This window comes from Antechinus flavipes, chromosome 1 (genome assembly GCF_016432865.1).
Source record: "Antechinus flavipes isolate AdamAnt ecotype Samford, QLD, Australia chromosome 1, AdamAnt_v2, whole genome shotgun sequence".
NCBI lineage: Eukaryota > Metazoa > Chordata > Mammalia > Dasyuromorphia > Dasyuridae > Antechinus > Antechinus flavipes.
This window is the reverse complement of record NC_067398.1, coordinates 433,056,655-433,084,585: the sequence shown is the minus strand read 5'-3', so window position 1 is coordinate 433,084,585 and position 27,931 is coordinate 433,056,655. Positions and strand designations below refer to the sequence as shown.

At 32.9% G+C, this 27,931-nt stretch overlaps 1 protein-coding gene across 7 annotated transcripts in view; it reads left to right on the top strand.

The window, feature by feature from the left end:
- The window catches only part of RALYL (RALY RNA binding protein like), an 801,687-nt gene that overhangs the window by 153,479 nt on the left and 620,277 nt on the right, over nucleotides 1-27,931 (top strand). The gene's annotated exons all lie outside the window — the stretch shown is intronic.

The window sequence follows — 27,931 nt, the reverse complement described above, 5'->3', positions numbered from 1 at the left end:
AGTACATATTATATTACAATCACTGTGCTAAGGACTGGGGATATAAGTACAAGCTATCAAGATAATCTTGCCCTCAAGGAACTTTCCTTCTCATCATGAAAGCAACAGGTAAAGTAGAACTTGAAAAGGTGGAAAAGGTGTGACATGGATATACCCAAAAAGTGGCATTGATGATGGTGAAAGTGAAACCTTACATTAGAGCTTTGAGTTCCAGAGAAGATTCCAAGTTTCTGATATGGAGAAGATGGAGATCATAGCTAGAGTGAAGGCAGCAAAGTGTAGAAAATGACCTGCGGTAGGGAGGATCAATAAATAATAATCAACAAAATCTGGAATGAGTAACATATTTGGAGACTTTGGATTTTTTTAAAAACAGAAACTGTTCAATGATGGTAGTTAAAGTATGAAAATGAAATTGGAGGGAAAGTAACATTTCTGATTCTTCTCCCTCAGCAGTGACCAATGAACAAAAGTGTGAGTAAAAGCATAACTGTTGCTAGAAAAGGTAGTTGGTGAGGTAGTAAGGTTAGAAGGGATTTAGGTCTCAATGCCCAAAGAAGGAGGGAATTAGTAAGGAAAAACTTTAAGAAGAAAGCAGATTTATTAATTTTGGTGTAATCATTCCAGAAAGTACAGTAGAGGGGGCAGGCAGACCTGGAGTGGAATAATTAAGTTGAAAGATAAAGTTGATAGAAATGAGAGTAAGAGACATGCAGTTGGACAGGAATACAGGATTTTTACATCAACAAACTGGGGTTCAGAATCACTGGGACAGGTAAAGTATGTCACCCTGGAGGAATGAGTCCAAGCAGAATATCAATGGTTATAGAAAATTACATAGGGGGATTGGAAGATGATTAGCCTGTTCAGGGACCTTCTTTTAAGTCTTATGTTTGTGGCAAGTGATCATGTTATTTCTTGTAAATGCCCAGCTTACCAGACTCATGGGAAACAGCAACAGGTGAAAGTGTAACCCCAGGACATAGAGTAAGGAGGCAAGAGGTGACAGGATGAAGAGAGCTAACTGAACAAATCCTAGAGTATGAGTCCAGTTCTTGACATGATCTTTAAATCATTGTAGAAATCTCTTTGGTGAAGGCAGAGGCTAAGAGAGAGGTGATTGGGATAGGAGAGTGTTGGGAAAATCTCAATGGGGCAGGGTGCTGAGTGACCCATATGGTAAGAATGAAGATTGAGAGATGGTAGAATGGAACTAGGGCTGGTTCATCAACTGCACACCTCCCTTCGATTCTTTTCTAAAGTCACTTACTTCAGAGGTCAGCATAATAAAAGCACTACCTATTCTTCTTTGATCAGTTTTTTTATTCTATATAATCCCTAGATAGTTTTTATATATTCCTTCTTGTGTTATCAATTGTCAATGAAATATTATCAGATGTTATATTGGTCTTAGATTTGATGAGACTGTGTAAAATCTCCCATTAAGTTTTAGTAATATGTTCCAGGAAGACAACATTTTCCTCATGTTTGATTAATATATGGCTGTCTTAGTACATTTACATATGGACTCCCTAGTCTCCATAAGTTATCTCTTCTTTCTCCAGTCTGTACTTGATGACCTCTCTCTTGTTAGCACCCAAGTATTTAGTCACATTTCTAGTGCATAAGAAATTGCTGCTTTTACAAAAAGCCCAGACCCACTTTGTACAGAAATTTGATCTTAAACAATATGCAATTCTAAAATTTTCATCTATGTAAGATCAAAAATTTATAACTAAAAGGAACATAAGACATCATCTAGTCAAATCTACTTATTAATTTTGTAGTTGAGAAAAATAAAGGTCAAAGAAGTGAAGTAACTTGCCTAAAATCGCATGAGTAGTTTTTTAAATGGGAAAGCTACAATTTGAATTCTGGTGCTCTGATTAAAAATCCAATTCTTTTCATTTACTGCCCAGCACTTCCTTCCGTCTGTGTCACATTTTACTCTAACTTCTTAATTAATGCTTGGATTCTTTCTATCATTTTTAATTCTTCTTCTTTGCTTTTCCCTTGAATGATCCATCCCCCTATTCTTTGAAAGAACATTACTTTTTCTTTCCCCACCAGGAGGGAAAAGACAGGAGAGAAAAGAAACATTCCCCAGATTCCTCATCTTCAAAGAATATCACTGATCATGCTAGATAAAAGTATCCTACAAATAATTGTTTTCAGGATAGATATTCTCATGGGTAATATGTTCTCTATAGATTATAAAACATAATCTAAGTAACTCTTCCTCAAGTTATCATCATAGAAGGGGCTTATGTTTAAAGGAGAGATTAACTTCTGGGCTCCTTTTCAACTCAATCCATTGTAGAAGTTTGAATTTGGATCCATAAGTCTCTGTAAAAAAAAATAACATTTCTGTTCAACTCAGCAGTTCAGGTAGCTTTTAGCCATTATATGTTATGTGCACTAAAAATACAAATATGATATGTGGATATGACAAAGAACAGATCATGTAGGTCCTATTCTCAAGGTTATAATGTATGTATGTGGGCAGGTGTCTGTTGTTAGTGATATGTTCTCACAGTTCACACAGAGGTAGATCATATCCCAAACAGAACTTCCTTCTTAAACCCTCTGTCTAATTTTCCCTATTACAACACAGGGCAACACCTCTTCTCATTCCCTCAGATTAATAAACTAGGAGATTTCCTAGATTGCTCACTCTCTCTCACCCTTTATGTCCAAACTATTGACAAGGTCTGTCAATTTTACCTTTGCAACGTAGACTTCCTTTTCTCCTCTGACAATTCTATTATTCCCTCAGCACCCCACAGCTGGATTACTGCAATAGTTTCCTGCTGAGGCTGCTTTCTTAAGTCTCTTCCCACTCCAATCCATCTTCCATTAAGCCACCAATATGATTTGTCAAAACACAGGTCAGACTGTGTCATCCTGTACTCAAACTCCAATGGCTCCCAAATGCCTTAAAGATCAATTAAAAAATCCCCTGGTATTCAATATCCTTTATAACCCAACCCTCTTTTACTTTCCCACTCTTCTTACCCTATACTGCCTCCCATATTCTTTTTTGTTTACTAACAAGGTATTTTATCTCTTGGCTCTGGGCATGTACTCTGGTTATCTCCCATTGTCAGAAGAATGTTCCTTCTCCCCTTCTTTAAGTACTAAAGTCCCTGGTTTCCTTTATGTCCCAGCTATAATCTTGCCTTTCCTAAGAAGTCTTTCCCAACATCTCTTAATTCTATAGCCTTCCCTCTATTCCTTTAAAAAAAAATATTTATCCTACTTTTGGCTTATTTGGATATATCTACTTACTTGTTATCTTCCCCATGAGATTGTGAGATCCTTGAGGACAATGAATGTTTTTTGTCTGTTTTTGTAGCACAGTGACTTGGTCCCTAGGTGACAGGTAATCATTGTTTATTGACTGACTCCCAAGAAGGGAAGTGAGATAAAGGTAAAGTGAATATACAGGCAAAATGTTATTTTTTAGTATCACTGATGGCAGGGATCCTCTGTCTTCCTCATTGTTCTTGAAAGCCAGTACAGTACCCTGGATATACTGGTCATTCCTTTTGTTAAAAATAATTTATAAAATAAAAGTAGGTTTACCCTCTTATGTTACTGTATAGAGACTGTGTGGGCATAGGTATGTCAATGCAGAAATTGCATATTAGTGTATTGGTATGAGTTTAAAAGACTCATGTAAGGTTTTGATTGTACTCAAATTTAACTCAGTCATTAAAATTCTACTAGATCGTTTTGTCTAGTAGACCAGATCTTCTGTTAGACAGATTATATAACATCATTTAGTTTACAGTAGTTGGAAGAAACAAGAAAAATGAAGACTCGACTCCAACCATGTACCTCTCTCCCCTTTCTTCTCTCTATAGATGCCAAAATTACCCAAATAGCTCTTGCTGAATTTTCTTAAGTCCTCTGATTCTAATTGGATGAGTCTTGATAGAAGTCTGTTAAAGGAGTAGATTTCATAACACTGGCCATTTTTTAGTTTTCTTTATTTTGTTTTTCGAATTGATCAGTTATTTGTGTCTGACTCTGCAATCCCATGTGCTCATTCATGGGATTTTCTTGGCAAAAATATGGGAATAATCTGCCATTTCCTTCTCCAGTGTGTCCATTTTTTTAATAGATACAGAACTGAGGTAAAATAGGGGTTAAGTAACTTTCCCAGTCAGTATGGGTCTGAGGACAGATTCGAACTCAAATCTTCCTTACTCCAGGCCAAGTATTCTATCCATTGCACTAGCTAGCTGCCCCTTGCTCCAGTTTGAATGACTCTTCTGTTCACAAAACTCTTCACAATGTACTTGTTATGATACAGTCATTGTGGAATGCTGTGCTATCAATCAGAATTTAACATAAGATGAAATTTGGGATCATAAGATAATTTGAGAGTGCAGACTTAAAATGAGAAGAGATCTTAAAAGTCATTTAGTCCTACCACCTCATTTTGCAGATAGATTTTTATTGCCAGAAGACTTTTTATCAAATTCAGTTAAATTTAATAAACACTTAACTGTGACATAAGTCGTAACTCTCATAGAACTTGTTTATGATACTAATTTATCTTCACTTAATCCTAGTGACCCAAACACTTAGTATAATAAAGGACATAATACTTCTTTAAGATGGAAAGTCAGTCCTCACTTTCTCCAGTCATTCTATACCTCCATATCCTATGGGACTCAGCTATATCTTCTCATAAGTTTGGCACAGGGATTCTTCCTCATATATTTATACCTTTCCCCAATTTCTCCTATTTTCACAAGGATATCTATGGAATACATGGATTTCATCTTTCAGCACCATTCATCATCACCAACCTTTTAAACAAGTATTCTGAGTATATGTTTAAAAAATAAAGCTATAATTCTATAGATTCCTTATGTTAAAATAAAAAAAAATTGTTCTATGTCCTATAAAATGGTAATGAAGTACTTTTATATGGATAATAAAGAGCCTCCAATGTATAGAGTATGCTAAGCATACAAAAATTATGAACAAGATAAAATTTGAAGATTATTGTAAATGACTAAAAATTAATTTGCTAGTTAGAGCAAACATGAAACAGATTTAACCATAATTTTGTCTGCATTTTCAAAATATGGAATAATTATAAATGATTAATTTTGTCTTTTAAAAATGTTGCATCTAGAAGTTGAGAGATTCTTTTTTGTCTCTTAGTACACATTCCAGTAGTAAACAGAGGCTCTCAAAATCTTTCAGTGATTCTAGAAGTATGTGTTTTTTTTTTTAATTCCCACAGTTCTCTTCTTTAACCATATTCTGCATTGGTAAAACAGTAAATAAATTTAAAAAATGTAATGGAAATGAACATCTAAATTAAGTAACTTTAAATAATATTGTAAATTTGCATGATTTACCACTTTCAAAATACTTTTCCAAATATGGCATTACTTCTTCAGAAGCTGACTTTTAGAATTTATAAAGATTTTCTCAAAGTGAAAAATGATATAAAGCATATCATGTAACTGACAGGGGTAGAATTCTAATTCAGTTTCTATTTCATATCCCTTCCTTTTTCCCCCCAGTTGTCTACAATATCATTATCTACAATAAAAGATGCTTGTATTGGAAATAATGCTGTCACGGTTTTGTTAGGAAGTGAAATTTCTACTTTGTCATGTAAATTTTAATCAATCTTCATCAAATATGTATTTTGATAGTTTAATGTAGTACTATAACACATAAGTGATAATTTATGGGTTATGATATAATTATTATTCAGGTAATCTTAAAATGCTAGAATGTTTTAAAAGCTTATAATGCCACTGAAACAATTATATTCGGAATATAGTGATTTTGATTGTATATTTAATATAAGTGGAATGGGTTTGGAGGGTGTGTATAAGAGAGAGACTGTATATAAATGGGTCTATGGAACTTAAAAAGATGGCGAATGTAATAAGTTAGCTACCATGCATTAATCCTCTGCTGTGTGCTAGGCTTTCTGTTAAGTGGTGAAGTTATAAAAGAAAGGCAAAAAAAAAAAGTTCTACCTTTCAAGAACCTCTATCTAAAGGGGGAAAAACATACAAACTATTATTTATAAGATATATATGTACATATGTATATTACATATATATATATACACACACATATGTGTGTGTATATATATATATATACACTTGTGTACAGGAATATACATACATATGTACAGACATGTATGTGTGCATACATGTATATGATAATTTGGAGATAAGAAGATACACTGGGATTAATGAGGAATGGGAAAGGTTTTTCATAAAAGGGGGGCATTAATATTTGAAGGAAGCAAAAGAAGCTAGCAGGTAGAGATAAGGTAGGAAAGATATTTATATACATATTTCCCAATATGACTCTTAGGATACACAATTGATCATTTAATTTGTATTTTTGAAAATGAATTCAAAGATTGACTATTTAATCAGTGCGTTGTTTTGGTATCATATTTAGTTGCACATATTTATTTTTATGTGGATGTCAATATTGCCTACCTGTAATAGTTGTCCAGGATATATATAGAGACCAAATTAGTAGTTGTTCATCCAATTCAGTGTCATACTCTGAAAAATTCCTTCTTTGCTTTTCTCTGTGGATGATAAGCCAATTTCTTTTGGGTAGTTAGGAATCTCATTGGAGAGTCCTTGTAATATGCTACTATTTAATATTGTCAGAATAATTCCATCCACCAAAAGAAACATATAGAAAACTCTTTTTGTATTTGAATCTTAGGGAATCTTCCATGAGAGAGTTCTTTTATTGAATAAACATCTCTGTTTTTTTTTTTCAAATCATGTTTAATATCAGTATTATCCAGAGTTTGTGGGATAAAGATGGGACTATAAGTAGAAGAGAATAGTTTAAAGGATTCTTCAATTGATAGAGAACACCACCCTAAATTAGAGTGTTGAAAAGAGAATGAAAAGGGCAAATAAAGATGTGAAAGATATGGTAAATATAATAATAATAATAATAATAATAATAATAATATATTTGTATACCATTTTACAAAGTATTTTCTAGCAACTATAAGAATTTATTTTATACAGGTTCACAAATGCATATAAGCCAAATTTTTTTTTATTGTTGTAGCATGATAAGGTTAATGTTTACTGTCTGTGTCTAAGTTGTGGTCTTTATCCCTATCTCTTCCCTATCATTTCTTGTCCCTATTCCTATCTCTATCCTTTCCCTTTTTTATCCTTATCCTTATCGGTATCCATAGCTGTCTTTAAAGCCTATCTTTATCCTTGTTCTTAAAAATCTTTTGCTCTAAATATTTAATTTTATAGATAAACAAAACTAAACCCTGGTAACTAGCACTTATTGTTTTTAGTGTAATTTGTTAATACCACCTAGCCTGGACTAGACTTATATTCATAAGTATTTATGAAAGCATCATTGAAGAATAGAATTTTTAAACTTGAGCAAAAGTATATTTATTTATTTTCTTATCCAACTGTTATACTGTAGAGATTTTTTAGTATAATCTTATATAATGACTCTCTTGAAGTCTTTTTAAACCAGTTTACTTAGTTCTTTCTCTTATAATGGATTTTTAGTGCTCTAATTAGACAGTTCATTCTTAATCTAGGAGATAAATTAAAGTATTTCCTCTCTATTCCCAAGCTACAACTCTAAACAATTTTACTTTCCCTTAACAAAGCTAATTCTTTTCATCTAAATAGAGAATAAAAAGGCTGAAACTTTTCAGGCTGAGAAGCATTTTTCTTCTGAATCTAACTTCTATTCCCCAATGGGTGAATATAACTTTTTGGACCTCAGAAACTCACTTCACTACTTGGCCAAAGAAGCCTTCTGGAATACATAAGTACCTCAGATAAGCCTGGACAAATCTAAACTAGTCATTTCCTCCTTTGACTGAAAACTGATTATTTAATATTGTGTATATGACAAAATGTTTTTCTCTGAAGTTTTTACTTCTAAAAACCATAGACTTCTTAAAAACTTTCTCCTTCTCCCTATGTTCTATGGCTTCTACTCTACCACTCCTTTTCTTTCTGAAATGCTGTATCTGTGGAGGGTGGACTGAGGAAATAGAGATTTTTTTTTTTTTGATATGGTTTAGTAAAGATTGGAATGAATGATGTTTCATCATGTCATTCATTCTTCACATAATGATGACAAATTAGCAAAATTTCTTGACGGAAAACACAATTTATTTTTATAAGTAATATAATTAACTTTCCTTGATACTTTTGGTGGCTACCCAATTTCATCTACATGGATATTCTCTCCATCTAGGCAATCCTTTCTCATTTTGTCATCTTGTGTGATTCTTGTTTATTGATTTCCATAAATCTTCCTATATGTTATTGATGTTAAAAAAAAATCCTTGCTAATTGTTAGTTTCTACCCCCATCTCCGTAGTCCTTTCTATTGTAACAAATAAACATGGTTTAACAAAACAAATTATTATATTGACTATATCTGAAGAGATATGCTTCTTTTCCTGTTTGCTATCCCTTTAAATATGGACAGGGTCCATACTTTACTATCATTAAATCTTCTGAAATTACATGTCAACATGTTAACCTAAATTAAGAAATTTTTTGCTATCATTCTGTGTTACATTATTATGGTCATCAGGAGAATTGTTTTCCAGGTTTGCTTATTTTGCTGTGTGGGTTCATGATAGTTTCTCTTAATTTTTCATGTCATTTCTTATACTACAATAATAGTCCATTGCAGTCATATACTAGGGTCCAAGGGTCCTCAAACTATGGCCCACGGGCCAGATGTGGCAGCTGAGGACAATTATCCCCCTCACCCAGGACTATGAAATTTCTTTATTTAAAGGGCCACAAAACAAAGTTTTTGTTTTTACTATAGTCCAGCCCTCCAACAGTCTGAGGGACAGTGAACTGGCCCCCTATTTAAAAAGTCTGAGGACCCCTGGTTAGACATTAAACAGTTGATAGACACTTACTTTTCAAGATTGCCATTCTAAATATTTATATATTTATGGGACCATTTTCTCTGACTTAAATAACCTCCTTGGAGTATATGGCTAGAAGTGATATTTTGGGATTGAAGAATATGTATATTTCAGTGATTTTTTTTCTGTATTAATGAAAAATACTAAGATACAGAGTTTCTAGGTAATTAATAATCTATTAGGTCAGGTAATAATCATTAAATTGATGGTCAGTGGTTGCTCTTAGCAAACAAAGGCAAAACCATGTAGAAGATAAAAGGGAATGCTGATGACAAGTGGAAATCAACTCTGCTGTACACTTAATGAGGCAGTGGACTAAAAGTCTTGGACTCTTTCTGCTGAGAGTATAGCTTGATCATGAGACTCAGTCACTTCCTGCAATACAGATAGAAGAATTCATCTGTATCCCATGCATTCTGGCTGATTTTCTCCTTCATGAGCTGAAGTATCCCTAAACCCCCGGAGGTAAGAACTTTTTTAGATAGGATTCTGTTTACATTGTCAATAAAAGGAAGGTCTTCTAATTGGATAGGGTTAGGTAGGTTCTTATATGAGCTGGAACCAGAAGAAGAAATAAGAATTAATAATTGGTTATTAATATCATAGTAAAATAATTTACCTGACTGGGATTCCAAATATATTTCCAGACCAGTTTAGGGTCAAGTTTCAGTCATTATAATTCTGCAGTCTCTATTTTCATTTGTTTTATTATTATAATTCTTTTTCTTTATCTTATTTTAGTCATTGTGTATATTAGCTTTCTGGTATTCCTTACTTTATTGTGAATCAGTTTGTAGTCTTGCTAGTTTTGCATTCATTATATCCTTTATTTCTAAAGCACAATATTACTTCATTATAATTTATAAACCGCAATATCTTTAACTATTTCCCTAATAATGGGAATAATAATAATAATAATAGCTAACATTTATGTAATGCTTTAATTTTTGTAAAGTGCTTTCTATCCATCATTTCACTGATATACTTTGTTTTCCATAACTAGCTAATGCAAAAATGTTAATATAAACATTGTGGTTTATTTTTGGTATTTGTATATTAGGGCATTATTGTTATTATTAATCTCTTTGTGAGCATAGATCTACCAGTGAAATTTCTAGGTCAAAGGGATTGGACTTTTTTTTTTTTTTCTGAGGCAATTGGGGTTAAATGATTTGCCCAGAGTCACAGAGCTAGAAAGTGTTAAGTGTCTGAGGCCAGATTTGAACTCGGTCTATAGATCCTGAATGGTAAAGTGAATACATACAAATCTATGCAAGGTAGTTATGTATTAGGTAGTTTGGGGTGAAGGACACTAGTTGTTAGGGGATTGGGTAAAGCATCATATAGAAGATTAAAGTTGAGTTGAATTTTAAAGTAGAAATCAAAAGAAGTGGAGGTAAGGAGATCATTCCAGATATGTGCTGTTCTTTCATTCCCATCATCATCTCCCCACCTCTCTCATCATCTTCTCCTTTTTGTAACTCCTGTGTTTCATCTGGTACTAGTTTTCATTTTTTGTGAGGTATTTGTAAAAGAAGCTCAGTTTGATTAGAATCTTTGATTTTGTGACTTTTTTTCCCCCACTCCATCAATCATTCCTGGATGAAGACTATTTTAATATCTTGTAATACCAGTGAATCACTTAAATAATTTCTTTCTTTTCTATCATTCTCATTGCATGATCCTTCTTTCTCAACCATACATGTCCTCAGTAAAGTTTTAACTCCATTTCTTATGTGCCACTAAAAATTTTACTTTAAAATGACTTTTTCATTCTTTTGTTGATAACAGGTTGCAGCCTATTTAAACTTGCCATAAAACTTTGATTTGCCTTTGGGTTTAATGACAATTTTAATTCTTCCAAAATTATAGTGGCTATGATTTGTGTCATTACATATGGAAAACGTTACATTGGTATACGGAGCTCCTTGATGAGTAGATTCCCCTTATTAATCTAAATCTTTACTTTCTCTTCAACTTACATCTTAAGCATAACACAGAGCAGTAAGAGTTTATAGATTCTGCCCAGAGTCATATGGCTGTACTGTGAGAAACAAGTCCTGAACTCAAGTCTTCCTGGCTTCAAAGCCAGCTCACTATTCATTGTGACATGCTGCCTTTCATCTCAGAAAGAAAATTGGTGTCAGAAAGAGATTTTTCCTCTTGTAGCAAGCAGTTTGGGATCTTTGAAAGTACTACACAATTTTGGTAATGTAATCCAATCCATTATCCTCATAGTTTTCAGTTCTAAACTCAGTTGTATATGTCTGTTCAGATGCATCTTATAGCCTTAGAAATGCATGCTGCTTACCTATGTGTTTATTTAGACTCTACACAAATTTAAAATTTAAATTCTTGTGGATTCTAAATATTCTGTTGTTACTTAATTAGCATTAGCTTCTTATTTGGAGCATTTTGCAAACCTTACCAACCAATGGAGAATTCTTATTCCCCTCTATCTTAAAATTCTTGCAGGGATTCTTATATGACGTTGACAAATATCTTAATACATTTGTATTTACTTTATTTATTTCCACACTCAACATTAGTACTAAGTTAATCGTTGATCAAAATATGTGCAAATTATAGCATCATCCAATCTAGTGTGTACAAAACTATGATCTAGGATACAATACAATATGATACAATACTTTCCTATACCATACCATCCCGTGCCGAACCATACCATACCATGGCATGCCATACTATACCACACCATGCCATACCACACTGTACTATACTATACTATTTTGTAGATTGAACAAGTAATTTGACTTCTCTGGGCCTCAATTTTCTCCTCAGTAAATAAGAAGCTTGAATTTAATTGACCTCTAAGTTCTTCTTTTAAATCTTTGAAAGAATGACATGATAAGATCAGTAGATCTTACAATTTTATAGTTGAGACTTTCAGAGTATTACATGATTTTATCTATTCTGTTATGTTATGTATGAGTTAATTATAATGTACTTTAATATGATTATATAGATACATATCAGAATGTTCATTTTTATACTCAACAAGAACAGCTAGGTGAAAAAGTCCACAGAGAGCTGGATCAGCAATCAGGAAGACCTGAGTTCAGATCTACTCTCAGATACTTGTTAACTGTGAAACCCTAGGAAAGCTCCATCTTTCCTCTATCTGTTTCACCTTCCTCATTTCTATAATGAGTTATGCTTACTTGCCAGAACTGTTGTGAAGATCAAATAAAATAATTGTAAGAACTATATAAATGTAGCCATTATTATTAACTATTATACAATACAAAGAGGTTGTCAGACATTTTTAACTATCTTGATAAAGTTCCCTATGTATAAAAATACACTAAAAATTTTAGCTTAAGTAAAAATACAAGACCAAATGAAAACAGCATGCACCACATGGGAATTAAAGCAAAAATTATAGATTTAAGCTAATGAATGCTCTAAAACAATTTACAGCCATCTGGAAAAAGTAAGCTATACAGAAGGTATTTCAGAATTTATCCAAGGGAGGAAAATAGCATAAAAAGTGAGAGAACAGATTGATTTTAATTGTAATCATTTTAGTCAAATCTTGATAATGACTTTCAACCAATATTTATCACAGTAATGTTAATTATTTGGAATGTTCTTTCACTTAATCATTGACATACAACACTACGGGAGCTGTTACAGTTAAGTAATTTTCTCCTCTGAGGGTCATGTTGAATCCGTTACAATTGAAGAGGGCACTTAAGCCAGGAGAACATATCCATTCTTAAAGCTTGTCATTTTCACAATGTCTTTTCTGAAAAAATGAATCATCTCACTTTTTCTCAAATCCAGATTTTGAAGGGCTCTTCTTATATAGGAGCAATGCAGATTTAGCATTCATTGCTCTCCACATTAAACTGGAAGACATTGTACTTCACATAATCACTGCCTACTTTAATACCTTTGTCCTAGTGTAAGCATTAATTATATGTGTCAACAATAATCACTTTTCAATATGATAATTGTAGATAGAGAAAAGTCCACTATTAGCAAATGTGTGCTTAAAAGATAATGTCTTCAGAGATAAGAGTTTTATTTGTCTAATATGTTACACTAGCTTGCCTTGAGGTCCCTTAATATTCAATGCTCAAGTGACCTCACAGGTGTAAAAATTACCTTATTTATTTGATATCAATAAGAACTCTTTACATAGAAGAAAAATGAAATCTTATGTGCCAAAGAGAATAAGATCTTTCTAATCTTTAATAGTAAATGAAAGCAAGGGGATCTCTGTGAGAGTTAATTTTTAATTTTTTGTGCATTTTAAAAAATATTTCCACACTCCCTTCTATGCAACCTCACCCTTTTCTTTCCACTTTTTCCTTCTACTTCTTTATAGGGTAAGACAAATTTCTATACCCAACTTCTTTCCCAATGTATCCCACACTTAATTTAAAGTTTGGGGGTATTTCATTTATAGTAACTTTTATTTATTGTAAACTCATTTCATGCTGTATCCAGTCACCTTGCCTTTTTAGCCATATACTTTTTGTGGTTTAGGACCACTTAAGTCTGTTAAGTTCGCTTCCAAGACTTTAGGATGTGAAGCAGGGAGACTATACAAAGCCCATCATTTTTGTATTGTTGACAGACTTGTGACTGACAAGGTGACAGTACTTTCCTGGGTATCTATTGTCTTCCATCTGTTTGCCAATAAATTACCACAATAGGCATCCCATATTGATCCCTGCATACAAAATTCCAACCTGGCTAATTTCCCCAGGGACAGAATTTTTCTGCTTCTCAGTCACAAGTCCCTAAAATCTTCTTCTAGATCTTCTATTGTTAACTCCTGCTGGAAGGGACTGTAAAATGTAGAAAACACTGGTTTGGCAATCAGAAGACCTGGTTTCAAATTCCACCATTAATGGAAATTTAATCAGATTACTTATCCTTATTGCACCTCAGTCTCTTCAAATATAAAGGAAATTGAACTATATTACTCAGAATCATTACAGTTATTTTGCTTGTTTATTTGTGTTACATGTTCCATACTCTACTTAAATAGACAATCATAGATATATAAGATTCTGAATCAGGCCTTTGAATAAATGCCTATTGATGCTTTTGCCAAATTTGTCTATTACTCTGTGTGATAATTAAGGTTCCTTTTAGCTTCTCCCTTTAGACCTGCCTATTTCCAAATAATCAATACCATGCTATATTTTTGTGGTCTAACATTGATTTTTCATCTGATCTATGGATTTAACAGGATTCCTTGGTATGGTTCTTCCTATATGGTCATAGAGTGTTTGAAATAGGCAAAAGTTCCTGAAAGACATGTATTTGTTTTACCTACTGATTAGAAAATGAGAGTTTAGGAGTATTTAGCACTTAGCAGAAAACTTGGTGCATGTCATTGTTGTTATTCATTTGTTTCACTAGTGTTCTACTCTTCATGAGCTCATTTGGTGTTTTATTGGCAAAGATACTGGAGTGGTTTGCTATTTACTTGTCCACCTTGGTATATAATATGTCCTTAATAAATGATCAATTACTTGATTGATTCTGAAGGACTTGGATAGCTTTATTCCCTATTTTATAGCAGTTGGGGTATCACGTACAAAAAATCCACAGTAAAAATTAAATTTTGTCGCAAGTCTAACTTTTTTTAAAAATGGTAATCTCTAAGAGAACAAGTATCAGTTATTTTGGGTAGTTTAAAACAGCTCCCTGCTTTCTATGGGCAGTTAAAACAGCAGCCATTGCAACAACAGCTGTGAGATCGAAGGTAGAAAGTGAGGGCAACTTATCAGGAGGTCAGTCTCTGAACCAGCGGCTATGAGATGCAATGTAATGAGAAAGAAATGGAGTTCACTAAACTTATGAGTCCCGAAGGGAAAAGGGCTGCTTCTATCTACTTTCTCACTGTCTGAATGCAGCTGCATTCAATAATGGATGAAAGAAAACAAGAGAAATAGCAATCAGCACATTGCCATTTTATTTAGTGGTTAATAATAAGTATCTTATGTATAGTTATGTTAGTAGCATCTTTACATTTGAGAATTCCTCGAGAGCACCAAACAAGATATATATTCAGTAATATTTAGCTAAAAATCTTAATAATCGTTTTGGCCTGGCAGAGCTCTACTAGAATGCCATAAGCTACAACTCCATTCTATTATATTATACCTTCACAAGGATTGGAGTGTATCATTTATGTTTTGTGCTCAGAAATTAATACTCTGTTATGTTTTTAATGATGTTTTCCATTGTAATCAACAGAGAAATAGGTCTAATAAGAGTATCTCATTCAAGCAATGTAGCTTTCAAAATTAATGTGTTGTATTTCTTTTCTATTAGAAATGGTAGCTTTCTAATAAAGCTACTAAATGTTGCACATTCAGATATCTTTAAAGGAAGAGTTAATTCAGAACTCAGTGCTATATAAGATTATTCATCCGTGTAGATACAATTATATCTGAGTAGATAATGGATTTGTGTTATTCTTAATGTCTATACATGGAGATAGCGAGACTGAAATAGTTTTATAACTTTTCAGTACATTGAACGAAAGAGAAGTATGACAGCAGAAAGCATCTGATAAATTAAATGTGACATGTTTTTTATCCATATAAAATGGTTTCTGAACAGCTGGTAATTGTGAATATTTCAGCAGTCATTTTTGATGTGGAATATTACCTCTGTGCCCAACACTAATGAGTTGTGAGTTGCACTTTATCAAATTGACAATGTCCTTTTTTTCCTTTCTTCCTTCCTTTCTTCTTTTCTTCCTTCCTTCCTTCCTTCCTTCCTTCCTTCCTTCCTTCCTTCCTTCCTTCCTTCCTTTCTTCCTTCCTTCTTTCCTTCTTTCCTTCCTTCCTCTCTTCCTTTCTCCCTTCCTTTCTCCCTTCCTTCCTTCCCTTCTTTCTTCTTTCCTTCCTTCTCTCCCTCCTTCCTTCCTTTTTCCCTCCCTTCCTCCTCCCTCCTTCACTCTCTCCCTCTTTCCTCTCTCCTTCCTCCCTCATCCCTCTCTTCCTCCCTCTCTCTTCCCTCCCTCCCTTCCTTCCTCCCTCCGTCTTCCCTCCCTCCCTCCCTTCCTCCTTCTTTCCCTTCCTCCCTGCTTACCTCTTTCCCTCCCTCCCTCCCTTCCTTTTTTGTTTTTTTTTTCCTCTTTTTTTTCTTTCTTTCTCTTTTTTTCCTTTCTGTCTCTGTCTCTCTGTCTATCCCTGTCTCTATCCTATCTCTCTCTGTCTCTCTGATAGGCATTAAATATATGTTGGGGAGTAGTTAATACTCACATTTTAAAGTAATGAATTTTTTAAAAAAAGTTTTGCTATCAGCCTTTTCTCTAAAATCTATCACAAAAATAGAGAAAAAAAAACCGCTTAGGTTTAGAGCAAAGAAGATGAAAGTGAACTTCTATATTTGAAAGAAGTGATGCGTTAGCCCTGCTTGGATATTTCCAGAGACTGATTACATGATTATTTGCCAAGTGTCTTATAATAGGGATTCCTTTTATGTGTGGGTTAGATTAGATGGTTGTTAAGGTTCCGTGATTTTGTCTCTGGATTTACACTGCAATCTTTTCACTATGTGAGTAGAGAGAAGTCAATGTCAATTCATAGAAAGAAAGGGCTGCTTAAATTGGAAGAGAAGAGAAAGTTTTAAATTCAGTATTCTTTTTGGACTTAAAAATGTATTAATTTGATAGGAGTGGAACACGAAAAAGCAAAAAAAAAAATATTGCTACATTATCCTCCTGCTTATTCACTCCTTACAATCATTTCATACAAAGCTAAGTCAAACTGGAGGAGATCATAGTCAAACCTCCGAATCTGAACTTCTCTATTTATTCTTCTATCAGTTTCTTATTTTCAACATCCTAGTATTGTTTTTTTTACTCTTTCCTGCCTGGCTCAAATATGTACTCACTAAGTATTAAAAAGTCTGTCTTCATAATAAAAAACACATTTGCTTCTCTAGTCTATTGTCACAACTCCAGCATATATCAGCATTACTGTTCTCCTGGACAATAGTTTTCTAGAAGGTTTGTGTGCTTTTACTTTTCTCTTCTATGACATCACTTTAGGGCCAAACTAATCTTTCTTATCAGGGAATATGATAATGTCATTTCTGTGTTCAAAACTCTGAGGTAGCTCCAAATTACCTATCGACAAGGTAGCCTAGCATTCAAAGTTGTCCAATCTGGTGCCAATGTATTTTTGTACCCATTTTTCATTTTGTCCGTATTTTTCTAATTTCCATATTGTCCATAATTTTCTATCATCAAATTACTACTTGTCTTTTTATCTAATGCATACTCAGCACTTCTTTGTCCCAATACTATTTCTTATATTTATTATTTCCAAAATAATTAACCTGAATAATTTTTTTTCCCTTTGTGAAATGTTTTGAGAAAAAAATGTACTACCTTGAGTCATTAATAGAAGTAATAAGTATGTGGGCAAGCAGCTTTGGAACAACTATAGACACCCTCCCCTCATCGTATCCAACAATTAAAACAATATTTTGGGGATGTTCTTTTTTGCTTCTGTAAGGGTAGCACCAAGTCAGACATGGAATCAATCAGACATTCATTCATTCAGCACTCATTATTAAACATCTATGTGTCCCTGATAAGTATCAGATAAACATAAATGAAGTTGTCTAGGAAAAATATATTGATTTTTTGGGGGGATGGTATTTTTTCACTGTCATGTCTATTTTTAAAAAATCACATTGAAAAAAATAGCAAGAAGATATCATAGTTAAAATTGCCATCTTTGAAATTAAGAGTATTGAGATCAGTTGACTTACTGATGAGCATTTTTTAAATTAACATGCATTCAATTATGGAATATTATTGTTCTGTAAGAAATGACCAGTAGGATGAATACAGAGAGGCTTGGAGAGACTTACATGAACTGATGCTAAGTGAAATGAGCAGAACCAGGAGATCATTATACACTTCGACAATGATATTGTATAAGGATGTATTCTGATGGAAGTGGATTTCTTTGACAAAGAGACCTAACTGAGTTTCAATTGATAAATGATGGACAGAAGCAGCTACACCCAAAGAAAGAACACTGGGAAACGAATGTGAACTATCTGCATTTTTGTTTTTCTTCCCGGGTTATTTTTACCTTCTGAATCCAATTCTCCCTGTGCAACAAGAGAACTGTTCAGTTCTGCAAACATATATTGTATCTAGGATATACTGCAACCTATCTAACATATATATAGGACTGCTTGCCATCTAGGGGAGAGGGTGGAGGGAGGGAGGGGAAAAATTGGAAGAGAAATGAGTGCAAGGGATAATGTTGTAAAAAAAATTACCCTGGCATGGATTCTGTCAATATAAAGTTATTATTAAATAAAATAAAATAAAATAAAATAAAATATTTTTTTAAAAAAATTAACATGCATTCAGCACTACATTAGTTTCCATCTTGGGAAAAAAAATGAAACATGGGGATGATTGATATAATGAACTGAGAAAAATTAATCATTTGAAAGGTTTTTTATAAACTCTGTGTTCAGGTAGAAGTATAATATACCAGATTCATGAAATCTTAGAGCTAGAACGGACTATACAGGTTATCAAGTCAAATCTTTAACAGTGGAGGAATTTCATTTACAATATTCTTGATGAGTGGTCATCTATCCTGTGCTTGAACATTGTTGGACAGGAGATTTACTATTTCATTAAGCAATTAATTCTAGTTTTTAACATCTCTAATTGTTAGAAGGTTCTTCCCAAGATTGAGTTGAAATCAGTTTTCCTGCAAATTCTACCTTTTGTCCCTATTTCAATTTTTTTAGCTTAATTAGTTATTTAAGACTTTCAAAACTCTTCAAAACTTCACTATTCTTTGATAACTTCAGTGTTGTTCTCTCTTCTTTATCTCACATTTCCAATTAATTTTCAGCACTTACACTTTCATAGCATCTTTTGTATTTAATCCCTGCCTCCTACGCACACAGATACCATCTTAACTCAGGACATCATCATCTTTCATTTAATTCATTTCAGGAGCCTTCTAATTGGCTATCCTTACTTGACTCTCATGCCAGACTATCTTCTGCATAGCTACCAAAGTAGTTTTTCTAAAGTGTATATCACAACTATCCTATTCCTATTGACTTTAGGATCAAATATAAATTCCTCTATTTAGCCTTTAAAATCTTTCATGTCCATGCCCATGTCTATCTTTTCTGCCTACTGGTCATTGTTCTGTCCTTCATACTCTGAACTACATTCAAACTAGTTGTATATGTTTTTTTGTTCTTCATAAATGACACACCTAGTCCTATCTTGATCCCTTTGCCCTGTTTATTCTTTAAACCTGTAATTGCTTCTTCATTCATCTGTATCTCATAGAGTCCCTCCCTTTTAAGATGTAGCTTAAGTACTAACTTCTACTTGAAATCTTTCCTAATCTATACTGTGACATATTTAACATGTATAGGATTGCTTGCCATCTGGGGGAGCAGGTGGAGAGAGGGAGGGGAAAAGTCGAAACAAAAGTGAGTATAAGGGATAATGTTGTAAAAGATTACCCAGGTATGGGCTCTGTCAATAAAAAGTTATAATTAATTAAGAAATAAAAAAAATTTAAAAAAAAAGAAATCTTTCCTAATCTCCCCAAGTGTTAATGTCCTTTCTTCTATTGGACTTTGTATTGTACTACTTTGTATGTATTTTAATTTATTCTCTTTACAATTATTTTTTGTATACTTACTGTATATATACCTTTTTATATCCTTGAAAGCTGGGATTCTTCCACTTTTGTATTCATATTCACACTACCTGGCACATTGAAGGCAGTTTATAGATGTTTTTTGATTAAACATCAGTATAGCTTTCATGTGGGGCCCATTAAATGTTATGAAAATTCTCAATCCCTAATATTGACAATAAAAGGCCTTCAAATACTTTAGACAATACAAATCCATAGCAGAAATAAAAATATTAAAAGTATATATGAAACAGTCTATCATTAGTTTAGGGCTGAATATCCCTTCCTACCTCATATACCACAATAGCTCTTATGAGAATTACTGCATGATGCAAAAATTATTATTTATAATAATGAACCCGAGATACCAAGAGCCTTTTCTACAGATTTTAAAGTGATATGTAAATGTAGGAAATTAATTTTTTCCTCTTGACTGAGACTTATAATTTCATCAATCTAAGTAACCCTTGTTTTGGAAAACCCGCCCATCAATATAAATCAGTCTATAACTTAGACTTAGTTGCCTGGTATACTAAAAGATTAGAGTTATTATAAATATTAGGATATTGTTGCTTTGATTTGGTTAATATGATGACAGAACTGCACAGAAAGGTTGTGAAGGATGGTCCTGTAGTACTTGGGAGAAGAGAAAAATATCATAAACAAACAACAAAAATGATTTCTGGAATTTTATATATGAAGAACAGGCATAGAATGTGTCATTTAAATAATGGCTTTGGTTAGCAGTAGAAGACAGTTCTTAAAATATGCTTGCTACTGAATTTAGCTCTGTACCTGCTCTGTAAGACCTTGGTACAAATTGTTATTCCCTGAAAATTGAAAAGGAAACATTTCTATCTTTAGTTTCTATCTTGTTATGGCAAATAGATTTATAAACAATGAAATTTAAGCATCATAGGATCACATTCCTGCTGAATATAGACCATTCTAAAACAGATAACCATACCAATACTAAATTAGACAAAGTTGGGGCTCTTTAGTATGTCAGTAAGTTAAGCACCCAAAATTCCATATATTACAATGAATCAACTATGGAAAATATTGACCATTTAGATTATTCATCATTAATTTCCTTTTGTTTTCCACTTATAGAAGGGAATGTGTTTTGTAAGCATTCTGTATAGTGTCTGCTCTTTTTTGAAACTGGAAATATGAGAAAAAGAAGTATTTCAAATCAGCATAAAATTACTGAATTCAGCCACAGCAACCCTCTAATCATATCTTTGGGAGATTTCTGATTGGCTTACCAGCTCTGCTTTGTTATTGCCATGGATGACACTTTGCTGAGCTAGACTATGATTTCTTATACAGGAGTATTAATGTCAGGATTGATAAATGTATGTGCTCTATTTGCTTTTCAAAGTTCAAGAAGGAAAATATATCCAATATTCTAAGTGAGAACAAAGCTTATCTGCATTGCTGAAGGCTTACAAAAATGCCATATATTGACAGACTCAATATTTCACTTTGTTATGAATATACCTTGTTAATAGCATAAAACTATTTACAGTAAATATCTCTTGTAACTTCATGCAAGGGTTTTTTAATCATGAATTTTCATATAAAATATATAATCTAAAGAAAGCCAATTTTTAAACTATTCTCTATGGTTATATATTATTCTATATTGTCAAAAATTCTCAGCTATTAAAATATAGTCCCACTACTTTTTTGATTCCAATAAAACAGAGCATCTTTTATATCTTTAAAGTCTGCAAAATCATTAATAATATAATTTCTTCATCTCATCTCAATCAGTAAGATGACTGAATATTGGGTGCTTGTTCATTTGAACCTCAAAAAGATTTGAAAAATCCTGATGTTCATTTTAAAACTCTATCTACCAAATAAGAACAAAAAGGAAATTAAAATGGATGTCTCTCTTAGGCTACTTATACTTGATGCTTAGATATATTTTCATTTTTAGATGTGTAGTTTTAAACCACTTCTCTTTTCTAATACATTGATTTTTAGAGAAGAAATCAAAGCAAAGCCACACTCTACTACAGAAACGATTACTCAGTGATAAACAAACGATAGAATGTAAATCTATACCAGCATGGTTAGTTAGAGCCCCACTGCACCACATCTGATTGTGCTGTAGTCTAAGTCAACAAGCATTTTACAGCAACACTTCATTTTTCTCTTATTATCAGAGATGTGTCACATAGTGTAATTCCCAGAAAACTTAACCTTTTCCCATTTTCAACACTAAGACTTTATTTTAATTTCAAGCATTTTTTGAGAAATATGTTTAAAAGTACCTTTCTTCTATATATATTTAATTTAACTATATCCATTTACATTCTGATTTAAACACCATTAATAGAATAAGCAAAATTCTGGATTTCTTTATCAAAGTTGAGTTATTATTATTGTTAGTATTGAGATATAATTTCTAAGAGTTGATTTTATTATAAAGCTAGTCATTATGAAAATAATGTAGGGCATCTAAGCATAGTGAATAGAAAGCTTGAATTCAGGAAGAGTGACTCTACCATATAACTTGGCATGTTGGACAAATAATTCCGTTTTTCAGTGCTTTTGGTAACTGACTAAATTTAGATTAAATTACTTTGGAGGAAGGAGTTTACATACCAGAAGTCTCCTAGACTGATAAAATCATAGGTTTCAAGCCAACAAAGATAATTGTTTATTTTTATGTTTCATTTTACAATTTAAATACATATTTTATGCATACGCCAGAGACTGATCCGATGTCTAAACATCTTTTCATAGCTAATTCACATATACTCATTTCTTCATCATACTCACCCAGTTGATATTATATGTGTGTGTGTGTGTGTGTGTGTGTGTGTGTGTATTATATATGTAAACAAATAAATATATAGGTATACACACATATGGTTAGTCACCTCATTCCTCTGCCCATGAATCTTCTGTTGCTTACCAAATAAAATTCAAGGATCTTTGCTTGACATTTAAGGCCTTCATAATCTGAAATAATCACATTTATTTAGCTTTATCTCATGGTACTATCTTCCATAAATTGCTGGCCCTTAACCAAAATCTAATAGCTTTCATTCTGTTTCCTTGCTTTCTTTATTTCACATCCTTTCAATGTCCTCTGTCACCCTGTTTGCCTCCTGAATTCCCACCTGTTCCTTAAAGTCTTTAATCAATAATATATCTTTTTTCCTATCTATAATAAATTTATTATGTAAATTTATTTTTTTTCCTTTTCTTTCTCCCTTCCACCAGAGGTGGCTACTGTTAAAAACAAATATGTGTGTATGTGTGTGTCTCTTTGTACAATTATACAGATAACATTTTTTAAATAGGATGACTTGGGTTTTTTGTTTTTGTTTTTGTTTTTGTTTTTATTTATTTATTTATAAATAACTTTTAATTGACAGAACCCATGCTAGGGTAATTTTTACAACATTATCCCTTGCACTTGCTTCTGTTCCGATTTTTCCCCTCCCTCCCTCCACCCCCTCCCCCAGATGGCAAGCAGTCCTATACATGTTAAATAGGTTACAGTATATCCTAGATACAATATATGTGTGCAGAACTGAACAGTTTTCTTGTTGCACAGGGAGAATTGAATTCAGAAGGTATAAATAATCCGGGAAGAAAAACAAAAATGCAAGCAGTTTACATTCATTTCCCACTGTTCTTTCTTTGGGTATAGCTGTTTCTGTTCATCATTGATCAATTGAAACTGAGTTAGGTCTCTTTATCCACTTCCATCAGAATACATCCTCAAACAGTATCATTGTTGAGGTATATAATGATCTCCTGGTTCTGCTCATTTCACTCAGCATCAGTTCATGTAAGTCTCCCCAAACATCTCTGTATTCATGCTGCTGGTCTTTTCTTACAGAACAGTAATATTCCATAATATTCATATACCACAATTTACCCAGCCATTCTCCAATTGATGAGTATCCATTCATTTTCCAGCTTCTAGCCACTACAAACAGGGCTGCCACAAACATTTTGACACATACAGGTCCCTTTCCCTTCTTTAGTATCTCTTTGGGGTATAAGCCCAGTGGAAACACTACTGGATCAAAGGGTACGTACAATTTGATAACTTTTTGAGCATAGTTCCAAATTGCTCTCCAGAATGGCTGGATGTGTTCACAATTTCACCAACAATGTATCAGTGTCCCTGTTTTCCCACATCCCCTCCAACATTCCACATTATCTTTCCCTGTCACTCTAGCCCATCTGACAGGTGTGTAGTGGTATCTCAGAGTTGTCTTAATTTGCATTTCTCTGATTAATAATGATTTGGAGCATATTTTCATATGTCTATAAATAGTTTCAATTTCTTCATCTGAGAATTTTTGTTCATATCCTTTGACCATTTATCAACTGGAGAATGGTTTGATTTCTTAAAAATTAGAGTCAGTTCTCTATATATTATGGAAATGAGGCCTTTATCAGAACCTTTGACTGTAAAAATGTTTTCCCAGTTTATTGTTTCCCTTCTAATCTTGTCTGCATTAGTTTTATTTGTACAAAAACTTTTCAATTTGATATAATCAAAATTTTCTATTTTGTGGTCAGTAGTGATCTCTAGTTCTTCTTTGGTCATAAGTTCCTTCCTTTTCCACAGGTCTGAGAGATAAACTATCCTATGCTCTTCCAATTTATTTATAATTTCATTCTTTATGCCTAGGTCATGAACCCATTTTGACCTTATCTTGGTGTACAGTGTGACGTGTGGGTCAATGCCTTTTTTAAAAAGATGTCTGTATCCAGAGAAAACTCATAAATAGAAGTATGTATAAAATGAAAACTTTATTACATATTTAAATGGAATGACGAGTTTGTATATAATAGACTTACAGTTTCATGTGTAATGAAACTGTATTTTTATAGTATTATAGGTGTTTTATTCCATAGATTAAATAAATTTAAATTTTTAAAGAAGTCATTGATCTTTATGAGATAAACAAAAACAGCAGGTGTGAACCTGTTAGGGGAGTAAAGGGATATAATTTTTCAGAGCAAGGATTGAAGAAGGGATATAGTATAGACAAAAAAACTCATTACAAAACTATTACAGCAGTGTACCTGGATGGAAATGAAGGCACGCTGTATTGGTAAAGTAACACAGGGGTTAGAGGAAAAGAAATCGATATAGGATATATAGTGGAGATAACACTGAGAGATCTTAATAAAGAATTATCAATGAGATATGTAGAAGGGGAAACAGTAACAAATGACTGAAGGTTTTGACAAAACTATAAATGATGCTACCACTGATTGAAGTAGTTAAAATAAGGAGGAACTGCTTGTTCTATATGCCAAAGACATCCAGAAAAGGAAGAAAGGAACATATTTGTATAAAAAATTTATAGAACCTTTTTTGGTGTTGACCAAGAATTGGATATCAAAGGGATGTCCATCACTTTGGGAAACCTGTGGTGTATGATGGTAATGGAATATTATTGTGCTGTAAAATATGACAAGAAAAACCTATGTAGTGAAGTATACAGAATGAGGAAAACATTGTACGTAATAACAGCAATATTGCTCAATGAAGAATTGTGAATGACTTAGCTAGTATCAGCAATACAATGATCCAAGGAAATCCCAAAGGACTAATGATAAAGGATCCTATATGATCCAGAGAAATAACTGATATTGATTGAAAATAGTCTGAAGCATGTTATTTTTCACTTTCTTTCATTTTTTCTTTTGTTTGAGTCTTCTTGTACAAAATGACTAATGTGGAAATAGTTTACATAATTTCGAATATATAACTTATATCTTATTGATTACCATCTCATGAAAGGAGGAAAAGAGGCATAGAATTTAGAGCATCAACTTTAAATAGAAAAAAATATAAAAGCAATAAGAAGGAACATGTTTTGGGGGAAAAGTGATTATCTTGATTTGTAAGATTTTAGACTTATCATTTAGTATATAATAAGTTTTGTAAGTAATGTTCATGTAACATTTCATATGTGTCATAGTTTTTGACATACATATATGCATGTGTACATTTTATAATGCTTATTTGCAGTTCGAGAACTATAGTGATGTCATGGTGACATAAGCAAACTGAATGTGCAACCTTAAAGCCTCCAGAAAGGCTTCATCATTGTATACATTATTCAGTAAGAGAGTATAATGTATGAATAGTCTACTATGTGGTACTCTACTCAAGACAGCAGTCAAGTGGTCTTCTTAGAGCTTATTTGGTACATAAGTGGGTACAGTTTTTTAAAAGCCTTAACCTTTCTCTCTGGGTACCAGCAAACACTTATTTCACAAATGCTTATGTCATGGTATTAATCTTGAAGAAGTAGAACTGAAGAGGTAAAGCCTACACTGAAATTTTTTAGATAGAAAAAATAGTACTTTTTTAAAAATTTGAAGTTTATGATTCTAGAACTCCTATAATTCATCTGAAATTTCTTTAATTAATCTTACAAATTTCCAGGATATATGTGCCCCAAATAATGCGATCCTGTACTTTAATAAATATAGAAAAATGAGAGGGAAAAATTAAATATTCCTAGAAGAAACCATCATAAACATTTTCCCCTCTCACTTTTTTAGGTCTTTGAGGGTGGCAGTTGAAGTTAATACGATTGGGAACTGAGCTGTAGATCATAGATTATCAAAAGATGGTCAAGGAAAACTCAATAGAAGAAGCAATCTTTTACCTCCAACTTGTCAGGCTGAATAGTTGTTGTTTCTTCCTTGTATTGCTAATCATTCTAAAATAATTCTTTGGGTGCCCTAGATTCAGATTGTGGTCTCAGTCTCCTTTTTTGGTTCTGTTCATTGATACAGTTGGGGTCATGGCCATAAGGAGCTACCATAATCCACACGTCATTTCAGTTTGCCTCATAGACTCAAAGTGTGCTTGAAGCAATAATTCACTCCTGTTTTCCTCTGGCAACCAAGAAATCTCAGTTTCAAGGAAGATAGAAGGAAAGAGCTCTCTGAAATTCACATTTGTATGTAAATTCTCTATCTAATATAAGAATAACCTCTTCCTTGGTCCCAAACAATAAATTTATCCCTTTTCTTTATATTAGCCCTTCATGATACTTTAGATTAGCTATCATGTCTTTGCCAAAGTTTTATTTGCTCCAAATCGTGGTTCTCAAAGTATCATCTGTTACCTCTTTTCAGAGGTTTCAAAGTCAAAATATTTTTAATAATAATAACACTTTTAATTTTCTATTATGATAAATAATTACTATTATATTAACAAATGTGTTGCTTTTCATCTAATTCTTGAATAACTCACTGTAGTTGCAGAGGACACGTTCCAGAGTTTTATTTTTCCAAACTGTATTAATCCCTTATTGGTTCTCCAACTCTTACATAGCACTTGTTGCTCCATGAAATATTCCCAAGAAACTTTAGTTCCTTTCTCTAAAAAGCAAAATCCATTCATGTTCTAAGAACATCTCTCCTTTTCTGTCTTATTCTCTCCTAGGTAATGCATTTGAGAGGTCTTCCACTTTTTTTAGAAAAAGTTTAGAATTAAGAATTAGAAATTTAGAAAGTGCTTCAACTTCTACCTCTCCAGTATTTCTCCATTCCTTGGTATATTGTAACAAAATATAGACACTTCTTTGGACCCCATTTAAGATCCAAACTTAACATTCCCTTGTCCCTATTACTTACTCCTTAATTTTTATACTTTTATCAACTGAACTGAGAGGAAATCAATTTGTTCAGGAGTCTCCAGATCAATCCCTTCCACCATCCAACTATACTTTTTAGCTCTTTTTCATGTTGTGATTTCATTTTAGAGTACCTAGAGAATACAGATTTAGGTCACTAGTCTGAATACTTGAGAAGTAAGAATTTACAGGATGACCTGGGGGAAATTAATTTTATAACCTAAATTATTGTTATCCTTCTTTTTATATTTAATGATCCCTTAGCCTACACAATAGTAACAGTCTGACTTAATCTCTACTATGCAGAAAATTCTAGCAAAAATATAGAAGTATATATTCATGGCCTTAAAGGCTATTGAGATCAAATGACATCCAAACCAAGAAAATTATACATGTTATTTTCTTAATTTAGTGAATCGAATATTAGTGGATGTATTTGAATTTTCTTGAATTGCTTACTTTGTGCTAACAATAATAACTACTCTAAATTAATTAAATCCAGGGAAGAAAAACATTATATCCATTTACATATTCTCTCTCTCTCTCTCTCTCTCTCTCTCTCTCTCTCTCTCTCTCTCTTTCTCTCTCTCTCTCTTTCTCTCTCTCTCTCTCTCTTTCTCTGTCTC